The sequence below is a fragment of the Mytilus trossulus genome, chromosome 13, assembly GCF_036588685.1.
Source record: "Mytilus trossulus isolate FHL-02 chromosome 13, PNRI_Mtr1.1.1.hap1, whole genome shotgun sequence".
Taxonomy (NCBI): Eukaryota; Metazoa; Mollusca; class Bivalvia; order Mytilida; family Mytilidae; genus Mytilus; species Mytilus trossulus.
In genome coordinates, this window is record NC_086385.1 from 16,237,889 (window position 1) to 16,255,770 (window position 17,882).

The window sequence follows — 17,882 nt, forward strand, 5'->3', positions numbered from 1 at the left end:
AATAGATTGGTCATTGCTATAGAATTGCCGAGCTGAAAGCAAGAATGAAAAAACACTGCATCATCATTCAAAGGGCAAACTAAATCGAGTCGGTTGCCGAATCTTCATCTATTCTAATATGCGTAGTATCCATTAGCTTCATATAATTATCTGATGAAGTTTAATTTCTTTAACCTTTTGTCCAATGGCATTTTTTCTGGTTTATTTTCATTTCCTCCTACCGGTATTCATGATATAAATTTTGTATGTAACTTCATTGCCTGGTCTTTTTAGTGACTTTGATGACATTCACAATAAATGAAATACTCGATCAAATCAAAGTTTAACATATATTTGAACATGATGTTTGACATATAAAAAAAGGGCGACGTTGACATTTCACCACCGTCGCAGATTCACAGGTTTACTGCCTGGCACATTATCAAGATTGGAAGCCGACTGAAAATTACCAAGGCAAAGTATTAGCACATTTTCTTTAAAAAGGAGATAAACTCACCGACGAGACACATTGTCTGCATTTTATTTCTTGATCGTCGAAAGCAGAAGACATTGAAATGGAAAATTCATTCGATTCCATGAACATTCACACACCAATCATTTCTTTTTTGCTTTGTCTTGGTCTTGGTGCCAATCTGATGTTCATTATGTCACTAAAAGCCGACAAACCTAAATTAAACAACAACGACCGGATTCAATGTTTAAAGACGATATTTGTGATCTTTGCTATTATTTTCTACATACCGGCTGAGACATGGGTTATGCAAAAAGGTCTAGCTACTGAAGTAGCCTGTGTAATAAAGGGTATGTACTAACTATACATTTTATAATCATTTTTTATATCAATTACACTTCGTTATTTTTTTGTTATATTTTTGCCAAAGCATTATTATTTTTACTATTTACTTTCTAGTATCCATATTAATGCGATTTTAACTTAAATTGGTACATTTTTTCTGTTTTTAAAAGTTTAGAAAGTATCATATATTTTTTTAATAAAACTTTACTGTATCCCTTATTTCATATCTGCTTTCGGTTCTATCGCAGACATTTTTCCGTCGATAATTTTTTTTATCTTGCCAATGTTGAGGTCCTATATGATTGTAAAAAGTTCAAACTGAGTCCGGAGATTGACAGGTATTTAAGAGAGCTATATGTAACAGTATCTAATAACTTGATTATTAAAATGACAGTTGTTATCCATTCATTTGATATGTTTGGACTTTTGATTTTGCCGTTGTATTAGGGACTTTCCTTTTTTAATTTTCCTCGGAATTCAGTATTTTTGTGATTTTACTTTAATATTATAGTTGGGAATATAAGATGACGAAAGACTTTCAATTTCACCATGCTTATGGTAACATACTTTTCAGACTAAAAATTAGAGGATCGTTGCAATTTTAATAATACACCTTTATTAATATTATTTTGAAAATTATACTTGTATCTTCAGGGTAACAATGCTAGTTTTTATTTTCATATTGCTGCTTAAACCCATTTTGATTCGATTTAGTTGTAAAATCTTAGATTAAATGATTTCTTCACTGAACTGAAATTCATTCAAAATTGCTAAAAAAAAATTCGTATATTATCTTAAACATAAATCGATCCATCAGCTTTATTGCGTGAATTATTTTAAATTTGTCATCTTGGGACCTTTCATGCGCTATGGGTTTTTCTAATTGTCGAAGGCCATACAAGGACATATGCCTTTTCATTTCTGTGTCATTTAAACACTTTTTAACATTTTTTTCTGTAAAATATGAACACATTGATAACTTGTATATACTATACCTTATGTAACTACACATTCCCAGGTTACTATCCACAGCGGTCACTGATATATTCTGGATATAACATGTCTAAAATAGCATCACAATCAAAGTGCGTCATCACTTACAACAGAAAACAATATTTTATATAACTAACCTTATATTTTAATTACATAAAAGCGTAAAATTAGCACGTTAACATTTTTACTAATAATGAACTTCGAAATGCGCGCATCAAAGTGAGAGCCTGTAAGTATAGATTCTATGATGAGCTTATTTACCACCACTGGGTAACCGTTTAGAAATGTTGGTCCTCAATGCTCTTTGTCTGGATACTTTATTTGACCTTTTAAGTTTTTTTGGATTCGAGCGTCCCTGATGAGTCTTTTGTAGACGAAACAAGCGTCTGGCGTGAATACAAAATTTAACCCTTGTATCTATGATGAGTTTATTTGCTACTTCTACGTCATTTTGTTTATGTTTAAAATCGTTTGATTTTTTAATATTGGCCTTGTGTTTCAATAAGGGAAAGTTGCATAATCCTTTCAAGTGGTATATCTTAACGGCCATAAAAACGTTGAATGGTGAGGACTTCACGGTGGTTTAATCCTGGATAATCATAGGTCTGTGTTCTATGTTTCTTTGGAATTTCAACCAAAGATGAAGAACTGGATCTTCCATCACTGTATTGGATACATCAACTACATAAGCGTCCTTACAAACAACGGTATAATGCTGGGTCTTACAAGTGCTCCACAAAACCTCTTTCTAAATTATTAACATCTATTTTATCAGCAATCAATATCAAAGACAAGCTTCAAAGTTATTGTGAAACTGCCTATTCTAGAGGTGGCGAAAATCTGATGTTGATACTTGAAAATTCCAAAGATCTTTTAGAGTACATGTAATCTAACTCTCTTTCATCTTGTAACAGTATTAAAACATTTTACTTCTCAACTCTTTACACAAGTATTGCACATTCCAAACTAAAAGACAAATTGAAAGAGAGTTGGTATTGTGTTGCTTCATAAAAAAGAATGGCCAACGTAGATACAAGTGTATTGTCTTAGGGAGGGATAAATCCTACTTTGTAAAGGATCACTCTGATTTAAACAAAACATTCTCTAAAACTGATATTATCAAGATGCTTGATTTCTTAATTGACAACATATTTGTTACGTTCGGAGGATGTGTTTTTCAAAAGACTGTCGGCATTTCAAGGGAACAATTGTACCCCTCTACTTGCCGACTTGTTTCTTTATCATTATGAGGCTGACTTCATATAGGAACTTCTAAGGAAGAAAGATAAGAAGTTACCGATATCATTTCACTCTACTTTCTGCTATAAAGATAATGGTCTTTTCCTACAAAATTAAACATTTGGTGACTATGTGGAACGCATCTATCCCATCGAACTAGAGATTAAGGATACTACAGATACAGTTAAGTCGGCCTCATATCTTGACTGACATCTAGAAATTGGCCATGAGGGTTGGTTAAAAACAAAAAAAATACGACTAAAGATATGATTTCAGCTTTGCAATTGTGAACTTTCCATTTCTAAGTAGCAATATTCCAGAAGGACCTGCATACGGGGTATATATCTCCCAATTGATACAATATTCCCGTGCTTGCATTTCCTATCAAATTTTTTTTGATAGAGGGTTGCTGCTCACAAGGACGCTTTAAAACAAAGAGTTCCAAAAGGTGAAGTTGAAATCATCCCTTCTTAAATTTGACGGACGCCATCACGAATTGGTAGACCGTTATGGAATAACCGTTGCACAAATGATATCTCATATGTACCTTACGTCGTAACTAAATCCCCTTCTCTTTCATGAATGTGACCTACCAAAATATACTATGTTATCACATAAGCAACACGACGGGTGCCACATGTGGAGCAGGATCTGCTTACCCTTTCGGAGCACCTGAGATCACCCCTAGCTTTTGGTGGGGTTCATGTTGTTTATTCTTTAGTTTTCTATGTTGTTTTATGTGTACTATTGTTTGGTTGTTTGTCGTTTTTATTTTTAGCCTTTCCGTTATCGGTTTATTTTCGATTTATGAGTTTGACTGTCCCTTTGGTATCTTTCTTTCCTCCTTTAAAGCTTTTTTTTATTTCTCCTGAGAAAGTTTCTGTTCCAAAGTAAGAAATATGACAGTTATTATCAATGAAACGTTCGAGTTGTGCGTCACTGTTGAGTATTATGTAGACGAAAGGCGCGTCTTGCGTACTAAAATATAATCCTGCACTTGTTGGTATAATTATAGTACAAAAGAGCAATTTATAGGTCAAAGCAAGTTTTCGGGTTTATGCTGGCAAGTCCGTTCGTCGGGCCCTATTAGTTGTCTTTTTTTCAATTATAATTAACGGGAGGTCATATATTAGCAAATTTTTTTCGAGATGTAAGCAAATAAAATTGTACCAAATTTGAAATTACACAAATGGCAACATGTAAGCAAACAGTATTAATATGTTTTAAACTGTTAACTGTTTTCGATCTGTCCTTTCACAACTGTCATTTGTGTTCCAAACAAAATGTTTATATAGATAGACATGCTGAACATTTTCTAGCAGTTCCTAATAACGATATTTATTGGCATTCGTTTGCTACATATAGAATAGTATATAGCAACATCCGTATCGAAAGTGGTATCACCACGAGAAACCAATATCAGTCCCGATGACCGAAGGTGATACGGATTTTGCCATGTATTATTCTGTTTATTATATATTTTAACAGAATCGTGGGATATGCATTTTTTTTAATCGTCCAAAATTATAAACTTGAAGAACATTATGATTTTCCTGTAATTTTCCAGCTGACTTGGTTTTTTCTATAGACTTTCTTATTTGGTTAAAATCAACATCGTAATATCCCTTATAACCTTGTTACATTCTCAATATACGTTAAAGACATGTGTGTGTATTAAAATGCATCCACTAACGATGCTGTCGTATTATTTCACCTAATATTAATATTTATCAAATAGATATCATAAAATGTAGAAATGTTTAAAGTGTAATTATTTATTTGGTGATGATATAAATCCTGTTCATTTTAAATTTATGACGAGGTGAACAGCAAGAACAATATTTCTTGAAAAGTTTGCTATCTATTCGAACCAAATTAAAATCGTAAAAAATTGCATTTGTGTTCAATTCATCAGGTAATGGAAACAAACTTCCCAAAAACTATGATCTAGTAGACAATAAAACTTTTAACATCCTTTTTAATTGAGTCTATATATAAAAACGCCTAAAAAAGTGTACACAACAACTCCAAATACAAAAAAGGGTAACTATAAATGTAATTATTTATAAATATTTCGGATAACAGATATCCTTCGTCAGTCAGATTCTGATGTTAAATGAAACATCTTTAAGTCTTCTTAGATTAAACTTTTACTAAATCTTGAAATTTATACAATAAAAAAGTCAAACCGAATATCAGTTAAGACGCTTGCACCATTCTAAAAAATTGTTAGACATGACATAGGTGATATGGCTTATTATAACAGAGAGCTCACATATATGCTTTAAATACAAATAATAATGTGCAATTTGACGCGCACAATTCTAAAACTTTTTCGGGAGGGGCAATTATGATGGTATAACATGTATAAGCATGATCACGTCTGAAAAAATACCAAAAAGACAGCACTGAACGATATAAATATTTGAAATAGACAGAGTAACAAGCATAAAGTTACTGAGTGATAATTTTTGGAATTTAGTTGAAACGCACGTTTTGTCTACATGAGATTCATCAGTGACGCTCAAATCAAAATATTGATAAAGCCAAACATGTACAAATTTGAAGATCGTTGAGAACCCAAAATTCCAAAAAGTTGTGCCAAATACGGCTAAGGTAATCTATTCCTAGGGTAAGAAAATCCTTAGTTTTGGGGAAAATTCAAAGTTTTGTAACAGGAAAATTATAAAAATTATCATATAATTGATATTCATGTCATTATCGAATCCTGAATACTGAGCTCGTGATACCCTTGGGACGAAACGTCCACTAGTAGTGGCATTGACCCAGTGGTGTAATGAAATCAAAGATACCAGGTTTATAATTTAGTACGTCAGACGCACGATTCGTCTACATAAGACTCATCCGTGACGCTCAGATCCAAAAAACTGTAAATCCAAATAAGTACAAAGCTATGCGATACGGGGTATAAAGTAAAATCACAAAAATACTGAACTCAGAGGAAAATCAATTTGGAAAGTCCATAATCACATGGCAAAATCAAAAAACAAAACGCATCAAAAACGAAAGGACAAGAACTGTCATATTCCTGACTTGGTACAGGCATTTTCAAATGTAGAAAATGGTGGATTAAACCTGGTTCTATAGCGCTAACCCTCTCACTTTAATAACAGTCTCATCAAATTCCGCTACATTTACATGATGCGTTAAATAAACAGTCACAATTAATAAAATAGTCAAAATATTGGTACATCAGTCATCATCGTATAACAATTTTAAAACAATTTTAAAAGGAGCAATTTAACAGGACACAAAAATATCTACAATCTACGAACACATGGATTGATTTGAGTGTCTGACGTCAGAAAAATTATGTACGTCACATAAATTTGTCGTTCAATGTGCATACAAACAATTTTAAAATTTACATACGCATACAGGGTATGCGATACAGTTTTAGCTATGCGATACGGGGTATGCGATACAGGATACAGGATTCAGACTGCAAAACAAAACCTTAATTAATTAAATATACATTATTGCTGTATTTTGTATCAAATATATTGTAAATTTATTATACAATTGATATATTACTTGATACATGTTGTGCTACCGGAACGCTGAAAGCCAAATATTTGAGATTAGCAAATATAGTTTTAAGTTTATGGTTTACTATAGGAACTTAATACAATCAACGTGTGTGTAATCAAAAGAGTAACATAGGATAAGCCTGATAAAAACAAATTCATTTTTCGTTTTATTTTTTTTCTATTTTTGCTTGCTTAAGTGCATGTGCTGTTTTATTTCGTTACTTATATAAATATGTGTATGTATGCCTTCTTCTTTATTTAATTATGTATCATTGTCTTTCTTACATTTTCATCAGCAATTTCGGTATTAGTCTATTTCTTACGTTTTAATAGATTAGTATATATATTTTTAGATTCGCTCCAGTCACTGTTCCTGGATGCTTTCCCGATAGGTATAACAGTAGTGGCTGTAATCCGATACCGTATGGCTATGTGCCAGGGAAACGCAGATGTTCTTATCACCAAAATGTTTTATTGTAACTTAGCTGTTGCCTTTATCATGATACCTTTTATAACAACAACTGTTAAACTTTTGGTACGAATCACTAGAACGGAAATGATAACGCGAAATGAAACAGAGACTGTTGACCTACTCTACTGCTTTGATATCCGTCACTACGGTATTGATTATATAAATATAGGTAGTTCAGTGTTGATGTATGTTCTTCCGTCAATAATTGTTACTACTTTTTACGGTAAAATATTCCGCATTTCCTCTGCCTCCATCACCAGGATTCAACAATATAGCGCACAAAATATACAGAGTCAAAATAGTCCAGTTCCTCCACGATCAAGAAACGCCTCAATTTTTTACATTCCGAATAGAGTGACACCAATGGACCGTGGAGTAACTTTAGCAACCAATGTAACAGAAAATCGAACGCGAGGGGCAAAGATATGGAAATCTGTTATCACTCTCATAGGGTTCTTTCTGATTGCAATAATACCAGCTTGTACGATGACAATTTACCGTTGTTTTAACATAACAAATAGAACTTTCAACATTAGTTTGTTGTATTTGAATTCTTTGATGTGTATTTTTCATGCAGCCGGTGAGGGCATACTCCAAACAGACAAAAGAAGGCGTGTGTTGGTATTCATGGATAGATATCTGAGGACATCAACGACAAATGCCGTATTGAGGACTCCAAAAATGTCGCGAGAAGTCAGAAAAAAATCAGCAAGATGTCAACATGGTCAAGAAAATGATAACTTGTCTACACTAAATGAAGAAACGTCTGTCGGATGCGGAAGTGAACATCAAGACGATGTTTTCCTTCATAACGATTTTGTTTCCGCCATGCAAAAGAAATCAATTCACCACCACTGTACTTTGCAAGATGAAAGACAATCGGAATCGGTTATAAGTCGTTCAAAGATTCGCTTAGAAGAGAAAACAAAATGCATTTCTACCAATGCACCGGATGACTGCTGCATGACTCGGAAAACTTGTCGTTCAAGAAATCACAAAACATTATTTGAAGGAAACACTTCTCATTTCAAATTCCCAGTAAATGAAAACATTTTGCATATGCAAGAAAAAGAAAGCAGTAGCAATAGTGACATTGAGTGTAGTTCGCCATCGAAATTTGTTGAAACAATTGAAAAGCATAAAGAAATTCAGCTTAACACTATGAATCTGGAAAGCGTCTCTGAATACTCTGATGTGAGTTCTTGTTCAAGTATTTTCTCGCCAAACAAAGTGTCAAATAATTCATGCAGTAGAGTTTCAGTCAAAAAGTCCTCAAAATCAATAAAACGGTCCGTGGTCTCATCGAAATGTTCTCAGAGTTCAATTAAAGAGGTGAGACGCTCTATTTGTAAAAGTACAACAAAGGGATCACCAAATACAATCAAACAGTCCAGGAACTCTGTTCGTAAGGCGTCAAAGTCGAGTAACAATTCTATTCTCTCACCAAATGCATTTTCAAAATCCAATAGAACCTCGTTTTTTATTTATAAACTACCAGAAAAACAATCCCTCAGAAAAAAAACCGCTAATAAAAAATGTCGGCCCGCAAATCTATCAATCGGAGGAACCGCAAATGATTTGGATTTTTCATACAGTAATATTCTACCACCGAAATCTGCTCCTCCAAGAAAATCTGAGCCAATTTTCTTTTCGAGAAAGATCAGTAGCAGACTAAATGGAACTTCTTCATTAAGTGATATCCAAGATGGCGAATCTCTAGAAAACGACAGAGCAGCCCCAAGAGAAATAAGAGAAAGTGTTAGAACATTATCTATTCTTTCTGATACAATGTGATTCCAAGTCCCAAACTCTTGTGGAAGATTGTATTTGAAATAATATTTCAAATTATTCTCATTGCGTCAGTGTTCTCTTTTTATGATACCCCTTCGTTGTTAAGTAGAGATTTTCTCCCATGGAGGTTTTTGTTTAAATGCCACAAACAACAATAGAAGATATACATTGTATATATTCACCATCGGTCTATGTTAAAAATTTTGTTCATCATTCTGAGTTTAATGGGTATGATTAACTTTCACCTTCTCTCTCGTTAGCAAAGGGGTATACATATAAGAAGTAGTATGTTTGCCATCAGAGAGCAAGATATAGAAGTTGATAACCATAGGTTACCATACGACCTTTTACAATGAGTAATTTAAACCCATATAGCAACGTCGCCTTTGAAAGGCCCCCAAAGGACAATTCAAACGAGTGAAACTAACGGCCTGATTTATATATGTTTACAAAACAATCAACGAAAAAAAAATGTGACCAACAGCAACAAATGACAACTACAGAATCACAGGCTCCTTACTTGGGGCAGGCAAATACAGCATGTGGCGGGGCTAAATTAGTTTGCAGCTGAAAAACATATCTTCTAACCTTGGACTTTGGTGTAACAGTACAAAGCAAGTACAATTTATTTATAGCAGTTGAAAAAGGCTTAACTCAACAAATCGATACAAAACAGAAAACAACTAACAAAACACACTGACCGGACGTGGCAGGTAATATCATAACCACAACAAAAAAACAATAAGTACGTATTTGAGAGTGGTAGCAGTCACTTACAGGTGGTTCAAAGACAATAAAAAATCGTAAAAAATCAAGTTTCGAAAACTGACATATCAGTCAGTACTCATCCAATGGATATAGTTTCAAGAAATCATTATAAATGTCAGTGAAAAACAGGATATGTGCAGTGCCAAAATACAGGTATCGAAATATTGTATAACCATTAATGTCCATATATATAGCAATACTTTTTATTCTACTGATAACAAAATCCATATTTAAACCAATATAAACAATATGCATTGATCTAAATACAATGTGGAATGTTGGGTTCTCAAAAAGTAAAATCACGAACTCAGCGGAAAATTCAATCGGAAAATCCATAATCACATGGCATAATCAAATGACAAAACGCATCAAAAACTAATGGACAAGAACTGTCAAATTCCTGACTTGGTACAGGCATTTTCAAATGTAGAAAATGGTGGATTAAAACTTGTATTTAAAGCGCTAAACCCCTCACTTGGATGACAGTCTCATCATATTCCGTTATATTTACATTGATTCGTGAACTAAACAGACATAATAAATAAAATAATCAAAATATTGGTACAGCTGTCATCATCGTGTAACAATGCTCTTCAACTTATATTTGTTTGGCTTTCTAACTATTTAGATATGAGCGTCACTGATGAGTCTTATGTAGACGAAACGCGCGTCTGTTGTATCAAATTATAAGCCTGGTACCTTTGATCAATTTTGAATTGGTAACATTTTATAATGAGTTTGTTTAAAGGGACACTAGCTGCCAAATTTATGTTCACCGATTTGACTCAAATTCTCATATTTTATATATAAACAATTTACATGACATGGTCTCAAAAGATGTAGCTTCGTTTCGTGAGAATTTAAGCCAAGAGACCATCTAATTAACTATCAAGTTGACCTTCTATGACCATTTAAGCGATGTAAACATAACATAGATATGAAGAGATTAAGCAACACGTGCAATTGGATTTTTATAAGTCTGTTTAATTGTGTATTATAGATTCAAAAACTATATTTAACGTCGTTTTTAGCTTTTTAAGAATGACTTTTTGTAGATCGAGTCAGTTAATCAAATTATTTACCTTTGCTTCACTTTCAATGATGACATTCTTTTCCTTTAAATAACTGAACACGGACATTGCATGCGTTTTTTTTTTATCTCTTTCTACGGGGTTAAATTGGAGTTCACATGAATACGGGTTTTATACGGTCGAATTATTCACTTGCAAGTGAATAAGTCATTATCAATGCTTATAAGCTTAATTTGACAAACTTGAACCATTTAAGCTGATTAAAGCAAATTATTATTTCACTATTTCACTTTCATTAATGATTGAACCAAAAAAAAACATACTTTTGATTTTTTATATATCTCGTAGCTAGTGCCCCTTTAAACGATCGATAATTACCGATCGTGTCTCAAATACCCGGTTCAGTAAAATTTTCAGCCAAACTTCAATTATATATGTTTATATATGGAAGAATTAAGGAAAGATTGGAGTTATTTGTGATAACGATATTCCTGACTTACTGATTTACCAGTAATACATAATATATTTCGTTCATTGAAATCCAGAACTTCACAACAGTCACTTTTCAAGAGAACGCGTTTCTGTAATATATTAACACTGTAAGATGGTGACAATATATTATTACCGTCCGATAAAGGGGAAATTATAGGAGACGTTAAATCGTCCCTCTTGTCGTTGTTTCAGGGATAGTTTCCTGTGTAAAACGAAAAATATATGAATCTTCGACAGAACCGATTGTATTTAATGTATATGCATGTATTTGACTCAAATTCACAGTAAAAATTTAATTAAAAAAGCGATAAAATCAAAATTAGAAAGTGAAAAAAAGGAAAAATATTTCTTAACATTTCTACTAATTAACCTGGTTGTGCTTATACACATTTAATGTTCTAATCGCAATTCTAAAAGGTGATGAAAATCTAAATCATTCTGATTCCGTGGTCGTTCATATAAGCTTTAAAAAAGGGACGAAAGATACCAAAGGGTTCTTCTTAAAATTGTTTCGTGGTGTCCTTTTTTTCCTTTCCCCTCTAAGTGTCCAACTTATCGCAACTCTTTTCTACTCCTCAGCTGGTGTTTGGAGAAGATGTCCAATCCTATCTTTTTTTGCTACATAAGTCATACCGGTAGCCAGGGGGGGGGGGGGGGTCGGCGGGTTCGTCCGACCCCCCCCCCCCCCCCCCATTGAAAACAAATCAGCACTGTTAAAGTCAATGTTCTGTTCGAATTGTGACTGTTGAAGTCCTGGCTACGAGCCTGTTAGTAAAGTATCCATGTTGTTATAATCCATAGGGTTATTCTGAGGCAACCGTTCTGAATGTGGAAACCTTGTTGATGTCCTTTTTTGTAATTCTCAAGCATTCTGTCACATGAAGCAGCACTGCTAGTAATAACTGTTATATACAGTTTCCTTTTAGTTGTCTTACTTATGTTGCTATACTTTCAGATATAGCTTATCTTAAAATGCAGTTCTTGCTTTCCGTTCGTTCATGTGTTTGAGCTTTTGATATTGGAATTTGATTATGCACTTTATAATCCTGGTACTTTTGATAACTATTTACAACCCAAAAACGTTTTCAATGGGATTTTTAAACATTTTTTCCACTTAATGTCATTGTACGTCTACTGTTTCACTTGTAAGCTGCTCATCAGTTGAAATCATAGTTGGTTTTCATATATCTGAATTCTTATTCATATTTCGCCTTCGGTCTCAAGTAATGAATTAGCTTAACTTCTCTTTGAGGGGTGAAGCTTACATATAATATCTCTGTTTAAAGAAACAAACTATACCTGGCCAGTGACCTTGACCCTAGTATATAAGCACCTGTTCCATAATAACTTGTCATTATTTTTCTTGAGGGTGAAGTGGACACTTCACGTGAGTTCTTTTTAGTTATTTTATTTTTATCTTAAATTTGGGAGAAAGTTATTAAAGTTACATTAACTTGTCTACGAAGTACGACAAGTTCTAATGTTATTTTGTTATTTACAAATAATAATTCCTCAATTGTCTACGATGTATGACAAGTGTTGATGGAAATGAATTAAAAAATTTCTAGTCTATGTTCATGGAAATTAATTAAATATTTTATTGTCTACGATGTATGACAATTTTATATATTCATTAAGTTTTTGTATTAGTACGACGTACGGCACATGTACATGTGTTACTTAATTCATACTCCTGTTTGTTAAACAGGTAGATATTTAAAAGTATTTCTATTCACCTGAAGGTCGTAAGTACTCTTCACAATTTTCACGTGTTTTACCTGCACAGGTACACATTTTGTATTACAATGGCTGAATTTGTTTATGCAAATGTATTGTTTTTGCAAGATGTTTAGAATGATGTTTACACTTACTAGGGTGATGGTTATGATTTTCATCACCTCTGGAATGTTTTAGAAATTAAAGATGATAAATTTAATAGGTAATCAAGAGGTATTTTGAATAAATCCTCTTCTTAACAGTTATAAAACCTAGTAGTTTTATAATAGGTCATAATGGCATGGCAATTGGAAATAATTGACAAAGCAACAGAACCTGTAAAAAGTAAGTTTTAAAATCTAGTGCTACTTGTATAACTTCAAATTCTACTTGATTTGTGAATGTTTCTCACGAAAGTGCTGTTGAGATTTAAGATAGGCATGTATATTGATACATATACTCATTATTATTAATGTAGTAAAGAACCTGTATGAATCATGAGGTTTGAGACAGTTTCACTGCCTTCAACTCTAGCAGAGTTTGTAGAGAAACCTGCTGCTTTATTTGAATTTTGCCATTAGAGGCTTACTTTTATGAAGATTTAGTTCTTTTTTTGATCTGATCTACTGAAATGATACGGTGTATGTACCTCTTTTTGGAGTTTGTGCCATGGCTGATGATAGTCCAGCCGGAGTTGATTTTGATAAGTCTTTTGATCCTGCATTAAGGTTTTCAGAAGCCTTTAAGGCGTCTTTTAGTGAGATTAATGGTCCATTATCTCATCCTGTTTGTTGATCAGTTTAATCATGATTTTGATAAAATCAGGAAAATATTAAGTTCATAGAGGAAATAATACCATCACGCTGAGAACTGTGACAATCCTAGTGTGTCGGGGATATAATAAAATCAAAATGGCACTGCCTAGACAGGCCCACTCTGTGGTTTCAAAGATGCAGGGAACCCAGAGATATTTTCTTAAGGGGTTGATCATTACCCCTATTGTCAAGTTGGCTATTTCTTGTTGTAAGAATGAGCCATTGGATCTTGATAATACAAGGATTTTATTGTAAAATTCTATTTGTTTGTTTGACCATGGGTTTCTGGTTAAACCCATAGGAGATGCTCAGAAATATTTAGATGATAAAACTTTTTTGTAATTCTGTTGTGATAGTTGCTTTATCACATTTCTAGTTATGATTGCAAAAAGCAAACTTGTGTTTATACGAAAATTCTAAAGCAAATTATAGATTCCTTGGAAGAGGTTCCAGGTCTAGCAATTAATTTACTCCCAGCTGTTATGGGAAAGGCAATATCAGTTTTTTAACTGCAGATGCTCTGTTGGTCAACTAGTGTACTATACTAGTAGGCAATTCCCTTCATTGAGAGGGAGAGGTTTCCAAAAGGGAACAGAGAATTTCGAAGAGGTCACTTTTCTCAACCAGTTGCTATATATACAGTAGATAACTTAAATATTATGATTTGGAAAATGTTTCTAATGATCTATTGATATTAGATATATTAAGAAATGGTTATAAAATTATTTTTAATGATGTACCACAAGGTTTATCATTTTTGAATTAAATACATTTCACCTTTCATAAGGATGAATTATTTTCACAAGTCCAAAAATTGATAGCTAAGGGAGCTATTTAAGAGGTTGATCGATCAATGGAAAATCAGTTATTTCCTATATTTTCTTAGTTCCTAAGAAAGATTGGTCTTCAAGGCTTGTATCTATTTGAAAAATTCAAACAAACTTAGTTTGTGGCTAATCAGCATTTGGAGCAGGACCATTTATCTTTTGTTTAGATGTAATTCTTTTTAGAATAATTATCTATATATATATATATATAGAGAGAGAGAGAGCTAACATCTATAGATCTCACAGATGCATATTTAGGTATCATTTATGATTATATCACAATTTCCTGATTCATGTGGAAAAGACATTGATATGATATTTATGTTTTTTGTTTTGGATTGGCTTCTGCATCAAGAGTTTTTACTAAGGTTTTAAAACCTGTCTTATGTATTTATGAAATAATGTCACTTGAAGTATATACATGCTATAGTTTATACATTGATGATTCTTTTATTATGGATCAGAGTTTAGATGATTGTATTGTGAAAACAGAAGAAGTGGTGCTAATGCTTGATAAGCTGTGCTTCGTAATAAATTTTGAGAAGTTGGTACTCATTCCTTGGAAGCACATTGTTTTCCTTTGTCTCATTATTGATACTGAGCTATTTAAGTTTTTTCTGACAGATGAGAAATGGTAAAATTATCTCCCTTGGGAATTTTTTCTTAAATAGAATTGTGTAACTGTTTTTTAGATGATTTACATCATATATTGGTCTTGTGACGGATGCTTTTAATGTAGTATCTGTGGGAATGTTACATTGCAGAAACATGGCAAGAAATAATGTTGAAACACTGTATAGTTGTTACAAAGTTTATTATCATCAATAGGCATGATAGGTGAAATTTTTTTAACAATATAAAATTAGAAATTAAAATTTGATTTATAGACCCATCCAAATAAGTTTTTGGATTGAACCAGATTCCTCTGACAAAAGAAGGATTTGGGATCCAAATTTGAAGAAAATGTTTCTGTTGGTAGAATTTATTGGAGCTTCTTTAAGAGTATGCACTCATTTAATATAGATTTCTTAGTATTGTTGGCTATATTTTTCTTTTGGAGAAAAAGTTTTAGTCACAGATAGTTATACAATCAGAAAATACTATTTCAGTAGCTTTTATTATGCAATAGGAGGTATAACCTCTTTGTCACTTAACATACTTACTACAAATATTTCATTATTTGGGCTTGGTGTTCAAGAAAGAACATTTTTATCACAGCTCTTTTTATTCCTGGTAAGAAAATTTTGATGCTTATCATATATCTAAAAAATTTACAGATTCAAAAGGATGGCAATTGAAAGAAGATGTATTGGTTTTGTTGTTTTTACATTTTCAATTTCATATCTGTAGATAATTACTTTATTGTCTTTAGACCAACAAGCTCCTTTCAGAGATGTTTGTATTTTTCATGATCAGAATTAAGACCTTATATTTTCCCATCTTTTTCATTGTTGGGGATAATTATAAAGAAAATTATAAGTGATAAAGTTCAGAAGGCTCTTTTGGTTATCCTTTTTGGCTTGCTCAGAGTTGGGTTTCTTTGCTAAAACCAATTTTAATTTATTTGCCAGTTAAACTGCTAAGCATAAAAATTAGTAACAATGTTGTATACTGAAGATAAAGTCTTTCCGTCAGGAAGAGACTTAAGTTAACTGTATATTGTAAAAAATATAAGTAAACCAACACCTGAAGAGTTGATTGTGCAGTAGGGTAAAAACGTGTGTATTATACTCAGAATTCACTTTAATATAAACAGGAGATTTCAGAATCTTTTGTAAAATATATTTACACTTCATCTTGGAGACCTTGCATCTATAATCAAGCATTATCAATATTTTTTGAGAAATTTCATTATTTGGTGTGATCAATTCCTTATCACCATCTAAAAAGGATGTTATTGATTATTGAATTTTTTGTAAAACTCAAGTTTTTCATATTCAGCATGTTTAATGTGAATTTTCCTTGTTCTATGTTGAAACAGACTTTATCCTTTAAGAAATAGATGTTACTTAATTTGTTTGTTTACTACATGTATTTGTGTAAGGTTGCTGAAACCTGAATCTGCAATTGAAGAGTTAGATACTCTTTCACTTGGGAGATGAATTTAGTGCTATCTTTTTTAGGTTCTTAATATTCATTGGAGTATTTAACATTGAAGACTGTCTTTTATACTTGTGTCTTTATTTGCCTTGACTACATCTGCCTTAAAGTACTATCTTTATCAGCTGTAGATTTACATTCTATGTCTTTCATTCAGAGACATGGCACTTTATTTTTTCATATACATGAGTTTTTGAAAAATACTAGATCTGTTAGTTAGTTTACCTTATGAGGTGATCAAAGGTTTTGATAAACCAAAACTTTGTGTTGTTAAGACTGATTTATCATGTTTTGTGTACAAAATAGGTGAGAGAATTCATCTAAGTCTTTTCGTAAAGTTTAGATAGTTAGAGAGAGTTCTAATTTTATCCGAGGTTTTAAGGTTAACTCATTTAGAGGAACCTCTTCTTAAGTGCATTTAGCCTCAGGATGTTCTATTAAGGACATTATGGCAACAGTTTTGTCTGGACATATGGTAAAACTTTTTCAAGTTCTATAACAGGAAAGTAAATAATATCAGTACTAAAACACTTTTCTTCAGTTGTAGTTACTGGATGATCTTGTGATTTTTATCCTTTATTAAATGTTGGCATTTATATAAAAATTGTTTTTAGTTTGTGTCTACACTTTAAACAAGCTAATTCATTACTTGAGACCGAAGGCGAAATATGAATAAGAATGTTCCTTCATCCAAGCATATCTTGGATGTGCAGGATGAAGGTCATTCTTAGAATATGAGCCTGAGGCTCGAAAGTAATTAATTCCCACCCTAGGGATTATCAGTCAGACCCACCCTTTTCCATTGGGTTTTATATTGGGTCGACACAAACTTGCTTTAAATTATGACAAGTTATTATGGAACAGGTGCTTATATACTAGGGTCAAGGTCACTGGCCAGGTATAGTTTGTTTCTTTAAACAGAGATATTATATGTAAGCTTCACCCCTCAAAGAGAAGTTAAGCTAATTCATTACTTTCGAGCCTCAGGCTCATATTCTAAGAATGACCTTCATCCTGCACATCCAAGATATGCTTGGATGAAGGAACATTTTCAATGTGTCAAATCTTTGAACCTTGCAAGGTGGTTATCTTTTTCATTTTAAGCCATGGCGTTGTCAGTTTATTTTAGATTTGAGTTGACTGTCCCTTTGGTATCTTTCGTCCCTCTTTTAATAGTTTGAGCTTGATATTTGCTGTAAGAAGACGATGGTCACTTCCTACATCAGCAACTTACCTTACTCTCCAATTTTGTATGGATGTGTGGTCAATCTGATTGTATCACTGCCTCAAG